We start from the raw sequence: 10,261 nt of genomic DNA, 5'->3' as shown, positions 1-10,261 counted from the left end.
AGAGATAGAGATAGAGAAGTCGAGGGAGGGAAGGAAAGTGTCAGAGATGGACCATGTAAACCTGAGAGAAGCAAGGTTGATACATTTATCCAATTCGGGGCGGGAGCAGGAAACGGCACCGATACAGTCATCAAAGTACCGGAAAAATACTTGAGAGAGGGAGCCTGAGTTGGACTGGAACAACATATGTTCGACATATCCCACTAAAAGGCAGGCATAACTAGGATCCATGCGGTTCCCCACAGCAACACCTTTTACTTGAAAGAAGTGAGTGGAATTGAAGGAGAAGTTGTTCAATGTGAGAGCAAATTCAGTCAGGCAAAGGAGGGTGTTGGTGGATGGGGATTGGTTGGGCCTCTGTTCAAGGAAGAAACGGAGAGTCCTCGAATCGCCCTGGTGGGGGTGGAGGTGTAGAGAGACTGAACGTCCATAGTGAAAAGGGGGCGGTTGGGGCCAGGATACTGGAAATTGTAAAAATGACATATGGCCTCAGAAGAGTCACAGATGTAGGTCGGAAGAGACTGGACTAGTGGAGAATGGATAGAGGTAAGATAGGAATAAATCAGTTCAGTGGGGCAGGAGCAACCTGACACAATGGGTCTGCTAGGGATGTCCTGCTTGTGGATTTTGGGAAGGAGGTAGAAGTGGGTTGTCCAGGATTGCGGGATGATGAGGTTGGAAGATGTCAGTGAATGTCTTGTGGACAGTCGCTTGATGTTCGGTGATGGGGTCATGGTCCAGAGGAAGGTGGGAAGAAGCATCTGCAAGTTGGCGCTGAGCCTCTACAAGGCAGATGTCGGTACGCCATACAACAACAGCACCAACCTTGCTTGCAGGTTTGATGAAAATGTCGAGGTTATACCTGAGAGAACGGAATGTCTCAAGTTCAGAGGAGGACAGGTTAGAGTGAGTCAGGGGGGCAGAGAAATTGAGATGACCAATGCCTCTCCAACAGATTTCAATGAAAAGATCAAGAGCGGGTAAGAGGTTGGGGGAGGGGTCCAAGTAGAGGGAGAATGCTGGAGGTGGGTGAATGGGTCTGCTGATCGGTGCGGGGGTGGGGGGGGAGTGGGGGTTCTCCTGGTCAAATAAGTGAGCTCCGAGGCGCAGGCGATGGAAGAACAGCTCAACGTTATGTCGAGCGCGAGATTCATTGAGGTGGGGCGTAAGAGGATAAAACGGAGTACTTTGCTGAGTACAGAACCTTCGGCGTCAGAGAGCGAGAGATCAGAGGCATATTTATCCGTGGCGGATGGGTGGTTTGACAGAATTTTAACGCATTTACAGCCGAACCTTTTCATCCTGTTGTTCAATGCGCTCACTGTCCAACATATTCCTGCGTCCAATATATTCCGGCAGGGCACTGCTACGCAGCATGGATGACTAAAATGATCCAGACAGCAAGAACTGGAAGAGATCAATGATCTTGCTCTTTACTATGTCTGGCAATTCCGCTATTCACTGGGTGGCATCTGTTGCGCATTGCCTGAGGTGGTGGGTGTGGGGGGGCCACAATTATGCAAACAATACTACAGTAACCCAACATACATCACCAAGCAAACGGGATGCCTGCTGCAGCTTGTCAGCTGTTGTAACAACACATGTATCTGTGGACTGACACCGGGAATGTTCACGGAAGAGTTGAAGAATGGGATGAAACATCTGTTTACACTGAATCGGAGATTGGGAACAAAGCAAACAATTGATCAGAATGCTGCACCAAGCTGTGTGAATTGCAATCCAGACTATAACACCTCATTTTCATATATATTCCGTAACACCACGATAGCAGGTGATGGGAGGAAACAGGCTGACTCTCTTGAGAGTGAGAGCTGGCCAATGAACCAGCTCAGAAGCAGAGTGCAGCTGCATTTGGTCTGCCCCCACACTTGATATAAAATAGAAAGAAAGAAGACAGGTAAGGCAAATACAACAAAAATGTCTAATTCAGAAAAAAAAGGAATAAAAAGAATGGAAAATCTTCTGGTCACTTTCGACCAGGTAATAATAATCTGGATTCAAGCAGATCTTGTAAATGTCAAGTGTACAAATATAATGTACACTGGACCACATCGGTTAAATATGAAACCATGAGCAATAATGCATACTGGATCATATCTCTTATATGTGAATCATAGAATCATATAAAGTTCAAGGACAGAAAGAGGCCACTTGGTACATCATGTCTGTGTTGGGGAAAAATATCCACCTATTCTAATCCCACCTTCCAGTACGCGGTCCGTAGCCCTGCAGATTATGGCACTTGAGATGAATATCCGGACTCCTTTTGAATATGTTGAGTGGATCTGCCTCTACTATCCTTTCAGGCAATGAGATCCAGACAAACACCACCCTCTGGGTGAAAAAGGGTTTCCCTCATCTCCCCACTAATTTGTGTACCAATCACGTTAAATCGATGCCTGCTAGTCACTGGCCTTTCTGCTCAGGTGAATAAATCCTTCTCCTCCAATCTATCCAGGCCCCACACAATTTTGCAAATTTCATCAGATCTCCCCTCAGACTGCTCTGCTTCAAGGAGAACAGCCCCAGCCCATCCAATATTTCCACATAGTTGCATTTTTCAAGTCCTGGCAACATCCTCGAAAACCTCCTCTGTCCCCTCTCCAGTGCAATTACAACCTTCCTGTCATGAGGAGACCAGAACTGCACACTGTACTAAAGGCGTGGCCTAACCAATGAGTCAGACAGTTCCAGAAAAACCGTCTCCGACGCATCTGCTCTGAGGATTCTACCTTCCATGACGGTGCTTCTGATATGTCCTCCTTTTTCCTCAACCGAGGATTTCCCCCCACTGTGGTTGACAGGGCCCTCAACCGTGTCCGACCCATTCCCCGCACCTCTGCCCTCACCCCTTCCCCTCCCTCCCAGAACCGTGACAGGGTTCCCCTTGTCCTCACTTTTCATCCCACCAGCCTCCATATCCAAAGGATCATCCTCCGCCATTTTCGCCACCTCCAGCGTGATGCCACTACCAGTCGCATCTTCCCCTCCCTTCCCCTGTCAGCATTCCGAAGGGATCGTTCCCTCCGCGACACCCTGGTCCACTCCTCCATTACCCCCACCACCTCGTCCCCGTCCCAGTGCACCTTCCCTTGCAATCGCAGGAGGTGTAATACCTGCCCATTTACCTCCTCTCTCCTCACTATCCCAGGCCCCAAACACTCCTTTCAGGTGAAGCAGCGACTAACTTGTACTTCTTTCAATGTAGTATACTGTATTCGCTGCTCACAGTGTGGTCTCCTCTACATTGGGGAGACCAAGCGCAGACTGGGTGACCGCTTTGCGGAACATCTCCGCTCAGTCTGCAAGCAGGACCCTGAGCTTCCGGTTGCTTGCCACTTCAACACTCCCCCCTGCTCTCATGCTCACATCTCTGTCCTGGGATTGCTGCAGTGTTCCAGTGAACATCAACGCAAGCTCGAGGAACAGCATCTCATCTACCGATTTGGCACACTACAGCCTGCCGGACTGAACATTGAGTTCAATAATTTCAGAGCATGACAGCCCCCCACTTTACTTTCATTTTTAGTCATTGTTAGTTATTTTTTCTTCCTTCTTTTTTTTACATTCCTTTTTACATTTTTTACAATCTTTTTTTGCATTTATTTCATTTCATCTTCGTTTGTTCAGTTTGCTTACCCACTGTTTTTTTCAGGTTGTTTTTCTTCAGGTTTGCATTTGCTGCTGTTCAATATTCAGTATATTCACACCCAATCTGTACTAATGCTTTGTCTTTCAACACACCATTAACATATTGTTTGCCTTTGCTCCGTGACCTTTTGGTCAGCTATGTGGCCTGGTCCAATCTGCACCTTCTCCTTTGTTATCTCTTGCCCAACCCCCACCTCACTTGTTTATAATCTGTGACTTTTCTAATATTTGTCAGTTCCGAAGAAGGGTCACTGACCCGAAACGTTAACTCTGCTTCTCTTTCCACAGATGCTGCCAGACCTGCTGAGTGAATCCAGCATTTCTTGTTTTTGTTCCAGAAAAACCTTGCTGCTCTTGTATTCTATACCTCGTCTAACAAAGGAAAGGATTCCATATGCCTTCGTAACCAGCTTATCGACCTGTTCTGCGACTTTCAGGGGTCTGTGGACATTGACCCTAAGGACCCTCACTTCCTCTACACCTGTCAGTATTTTCTCATTCATTGTGTATTCCTTTGCCTTGTTTGACCTCCCCAAATGCATCACCTCACACTTCTCCAAGTTGAATTTTTTCTGCCCATCTGACCAGACCATCAATATCTTCCTGCACCCTACAGATGTTCTTCTCGATATCTACCAACCATTGTGTCGTCCGCAAACGTTTTGATCATGCCCCCTACATGTACGTCCAAATCGTTAATATATACCACAAAAGCATGGGACCCTGAACAGAGTCCTGCAGAACGGCGCTGAAACTGGAAACAGTCGTTAAAACAGCCGTCAACAATTAACATTTGTTTCCTGCCACTGAGCCAAATTTGTATACACATTGCTGCATTTCCCTGCATTCCATGGGATTTTACTTTTTTAACCTGTCTGCCATGTGGGACCTTGTCTAAAGCCTTGACGAAAATCCGTGTGGACCACATGAACTGCACTAACCTCATCTACGTTTCTTGTTACATCTTCAAAAATTTCGATCAATTTGTTGAAATAAGATCTTCCCTTAACAAATCCATGCTGACGATCCTTGATTATCCTATGCCTTTCTAATGACAGTTGATCCTGTATCTCACAATAGATACCAGTAATTTGCCCACTATTGAGATTAGACTTACTGGCCTGTAATTATTCGCTCCATTTTTAAACAGAGGTACAACATTAGCAATTATCCAATCCTCCGGCACCACAACTGTATCCAGTGAGGACTGAGGAATGATAGTCAGACGATCACTATTTCCCATCTTGCTTCTTTTAACAGCCTGGGGTACATTTCATCCGGCCCTGATGATTCATCAACTTTCAAGGATACTAATCCCATTAATACTTCCTCTCTCCCTATGTTTATCACATCCAATAATACACACTCCTCCTCCTTAACTACAATACCTGCATCGTTCCCCTCTTTTGTGAAGAGAGGCGCAACGTATATATTAATAACCATACCTCTATCTTCTGCTACTGCACATAGGTTATCTTTTTGGTCTTTTGTGGGCCCTATTCCCTCCTTCATTATCTTCTTCCTCTTAATGTATCGATAAAACATATTTGGGCTGATCTTAATCTGCTTGCCAATATTCTTTCATGCCCATTCTTTGCTTTCCTTATTTCCATTTTGATTAAATTTCTACACTTTCTATACTCCCCTCGCCTTTCTGTAGATTTGAGTTCTCGGCGGCGGACATAAGCTTTTCTTTTCCACCTTAGCTCTGGGCTCCTTGACATCCATGGGGTGTGGGGGGGGGGTGGGCGGGAAGGTTTGGCCGTCTCACCCTTTTTATTTGTGGGTACATGTTTACGCTGAACCCCTTGAATCTCCCCTTTGAATGCCTCCCACTGTTCTGACACAGATTTACCTTCACGTAGCTGTTTCCAGTCCACATTTGCTAAATCACTTCTCAGTTTAGTAAATTGGCCTTGCCCCAATTGAGAACTCTAACTCCTGTTCTGTCGCTGTCCTTTTCCATAGTTAGGTTAAAAGTGACTGAATTGTGATCGCTACCACCAAAATGCTCTCCCACTGCCACCCTTTCCACCTGCCCATCTTCATTTCCTAAAACTAAGTCTAAAACTGCTCTCTCTCTTTATGGACTTGCTGCAAACTGGGCAAAAAGTTTCTTCTGAATGCACCTCAATAATTCTGCTCGCTCAATTCCTTTCACACTAAAACTATCCCAGTTAATATTGGTGCAGTTAATGTCCCCTACTATTAATGCCCTATTACTCTTGCACTTCTCAGAGATTTCCAACAAAGCTGCTCTTCTATCTCCATCTGACTGTTTGGGTTGACTATAGTACACTCCCAGCAGTGGGATTGCACCTTTTTTGTCCCTTAACTAAATCCAAATGGCATCATTTTATGAACTTTCCAAAATATTATCCCTCTTCACAGCTGCAATAGTTTTCATGACCAAAATTGCCACTCTCCCTCCTTTCTTATCCTCCTCACTGCGCATCTGAAATCCCTGCAACCAGAAACGTTGAGCTGCCATTCCTGTCCCTCCTTAAGCCATGTTTCTATAATAGCTATGATATCATACTGCCACGTGTCTATCTGTGCCCTCCGTTCATCTGCTTTATTTTCTTTACTACCTGTATTGAAATAGATACCCTTGAGCACTACCAAACTCTTTTATTATTGTCTAACTGTCGTTTTCTCTGTCTTCCAGACTCATCCAGTAATTTGCTGCCTTCCATATTCATTTCTGAATTTTCTGCCTTCAATTTTCATTTCTGTCTGCATTTAAGAATAATTCACACAGAACCACGAGTGGTAAATGTGATGAATATATTAGTAATACAGACAGCACGACTTCTAATAAATGTGAACCATTTAATAATAAGGCACACTCGACAACATTTAGTTATTATGAAAAATATTATAATAATGCACTCAGAGAAAATGGGTGAGATTCTAAACGAGTACTTTGCATCGGTATTCACCGAGGAGAGGGACATGACGGATGTTGAGGTTAGGAACAGATGTTTGATTACTCTAGGTCAAGTCGGCATAAGGAGGGAGGAAGTGTTGGGTATTCTAAAGGGCATTAAGGTGGACAAGTCCCCAGGTCCGGATGGGATCTATCCCAGGTTACTGAGGGAAGCGAGAGAGGAAATAGCTGTGGCCTTAACAGATATCCTTGCAGCATCCTGAAACACGGGTGAGGTCCCGGAAGACTGGAGAATTGCTAATGTTGTCCCCGTGTTTAAGAAGGGTAGCAGGGATAATCCAGGTAATTATAGACCGGTGAGCCTGACGTCAGTGGTAGGGAAGCTGCTGGAGAAGATACTGAGGGATAGGATCTATTCCCATTTGGAAGAAAATGGGCTTATCAGTGATAGGCAACATGGTTTCGTGCAGGGAAAGTCATGTCTTACCAACTTAATAGAATTCTTTGAGGAAGTGACAAAGTTGATTGATGAGGGAAGGGCTGTCGATGTCATATACATGGACTTCAGTAAGGCGTTTGATAAGGTTCCCCATGGCAGGCTGATGGAGAAAGTGAAGGCGCTTGGGGTCCAAGGTGTACTAGCTAGATGGATAAAGAACTGGCTGGGCAACAGGAGACAGAGAGTAGCAGTAGAAGGGAGTTTCTCAAAATGGAGACGTGTGACCAGTGGTGTTCCACAGGGATCCGTGCTGGGACCACTGTTGTTTGTGATATACATTAATGATTTGGAGGAAAGTGAAGGTGGACTGATTAGCAAGTTTGCAGACGCCACTAAGATTGGTGGAGTAGCAGATAGTGAAGGGGACTGTCAGAGAATACAGCAGAATATAGATGGATTGGAGAGTTGGGCAGAGAAATGGCAGATGGAGTTCAATCAGGGCAAATGCGAGGTGATGCATTTTGGAAGATCCAATTCAAGAGTGAACTATACAGTAAATGGAAAAGTCCTGGGGAAAATTGATGTCCAGAGAGATTTGGGTGTTCAGGTCCACTGTTCCCTGAAGGTGGCAACGCAGGTAAATAGAGTGGTCAAGAAGGCATACGGCATGCTTCCCTTCATCGGACGGGGTATTGAGTACAAGAGTTGGCAGGTCATGTTACAGTTGTATAGGACTTTTGTTCGGCCACATTAGGAATACTGCGTACAGTTCTGGTCGCCACATTACCAAAAGGATGTGGATGCTTTGGAGAGGGTGCAGAGGAGGTTCACCAGGATGTTGCCTGGTATGGAGGGCGCTAGCTATGAAGACAGGTTGAGTAGATTAGGATTATTTTCATTAGAAAGACGGAGGTTGAGGGGGGACCTGATTGAGGTGTACATAATCATGAGAAGTATCGACAGGGTGGATAGCAAGAGGCTTTTTCCCAGAGTGGGGGGATTCAATTACTAGAGGACACGAGTTCAAAGTGAAAGGGGAAAAGTTTAGGGGGATATGCGTGGAAACTTCTTTACGCAGAGGGTGGTGGGTGCCTGGAATGCGTTGCCAGCGGAGGTGGTAGATGCGGGCACGATGGCGTCTTTTAAGATGTATCTAGACAGATACATGAATGGGCAGGAAGAAAAGAGATACAGAACCTTAGAAAATACGCGACATGTTTAGAAAGAGGATCTGGATCGGCGCAGGCTTGGAGGGCCGAAGGGCCTGTTCCTGTGCTGTAATTATCTTTGTTCTTTGTTCTTTGTTCACTCTGTGCCATATCTGGTAAATGTGAATCATTTAATAATAATTCAAATGGAACAAAATTTGATAAATGTAAATAATGCACACTGGTAAATAATCCATACGTGGTAAATATCAACTGTTCAAAAATAATGGAAATTGGAACACACGTGGACAATCTGAATTGTTCAGTAATTTTAATTATTTCATGGGGTGTGGGCATCGCTGGAAAGGACAGCATTTTCTGCCCATCCTTAATAGCTCTTGACAACTGGGTGGCTGGATGGGCCTCTTCAGAGGGTAGTTAAGAGCCAAACACATTGAAATGGGTCCGGACTCACAGTAGGACAGACCAGTTATGGACTGCAGCATTTCGTCCCCAAAGGACATTAGTGCACAAGATGGGTGATTACATCATCAAATAAAGTTTCATGGCTGCAGCATTGAAGCTAGCTTTCAATTCTGGATTCTTATGAATTAACTGAAACTAAAAATCCACCAACTGCTATGGTGGCATTTGAAACCACAGCCGCAGAGAATCCAACTGCGTCTCGAGATAAATAACTTAGTGACATCGGCACTACACCACCACCTTGCATTGCACACAGACCTAACTGTGGAAGATGCGAAAAGTTTAATGATAATGCGTATTGCGTCATGTGTGGTAAGTGTTTAATCCTCAATAAAACTTCAAACTGGACCGCATTTTGTAAATGTGAAGCATGGAATAATAATGCACACTGGACCACATCAGGTGAATGTGAAGCATTTGATAATATTGCACACTGAACCAATTCTGGTGAAGTACATAATTTATAATACTGTGCACTGGACCACATCTCGTAAACGTGAATCATTTAATAATATTCATCACTCGACCGCATCTGCTAAAAATGAAGCATTTAATAATGGTGTACACTGACCACATCTGGTAAATGCGAGTCAATAAAAAATAGTGCTCACTGTACCACATCTAGAAAGTGTGAGGCATTTAATGCCAAAGCAAACGTGACGACATTTGGTAAATGTGAAGCATTTAATGATAATGCACACTGGACACATCTGGGAAATATGATTTATTTAATTAGAATACGCACTGGCCACATGTGGTAAAAATGGAAACATGTAATGATAATCTGCACGTTGCCAAATCTGGTAAATGTGAAGCATTTAAAAATAATGCACATTACATCACATCTGGTAAACGTAACACATTGTATAATTGAATAATAATGCACATTTTACAACATCCGGTAAATGTGAAGCATTTAATCATAATGCAGATTGACCACATAGGGTAAATGTGAATCATTTAATATTAATGCACTGTGGACCACATCTGGTAAGTGTGAGGCGTTAAATAATGCAGACTTGACGTAATCTGGTGAATGTGAAGCAATCAGTAATAATGCAAATTGGACCACATCTTGTAAATTTGAAGCATGTAAAAGTAATGGTCACTAGATTACTTCTGATAAATGTGAAATATGTAATATCAATGCACAGTGGACCACATCAGGTACATGTGAAGCATTAAATAATATTGCACACAGTACCAAATCTGGTTAAGTAAATGATTTAATAATAATGTACACTGCGCCACATCTGGTAAATGCCCAATGATTAATAATGCACACTGGACGATATCTTGGAAATATGAAGCATTTAATAATAAAGCACAATAGACCATACGTGGTAAATATGAGCATTTATACAATAGTGCACATTGACTTCAATAAGAATGCAAACTGGAGCATACCTGGGAAATGTGAATTGTTAAGACTTTTTTAATTCTTTCATGGAATGTGGGCGTCACTGTCGAGGCCAGCATTTGTCGCCTATGCCTAATTTCCCTTGACAACTGACTGACTTGCTAGGCCATTTCAGAGGACAATTAACAGTCAACCACATTGCAGTGGGTCTGGACTCACATGTATGCCAGAACAAGTAAGGGTAGTTTCACAGCACTATTGTGAGG

The sequence above is a fragment of the Heterodontus francisci genome, chromosome 21 (genome assembly GCF_036365525.1).
Source record: "Heterodontus francisci isolate sHetFra1 chromosome 21, sHetFra1.hap1, whole genome shotgun sequence".
Taxonomy (NCBI): domain Eukaryota; kingdom Metazoa; phylum Chordata; class Chondrichthyes; order Heterodontiformes; family Heterodontidae; genus Heterodontus; species Heterodontus francisci.
This window is presented reverse-complemented; position numbering follows the sequence as displayed.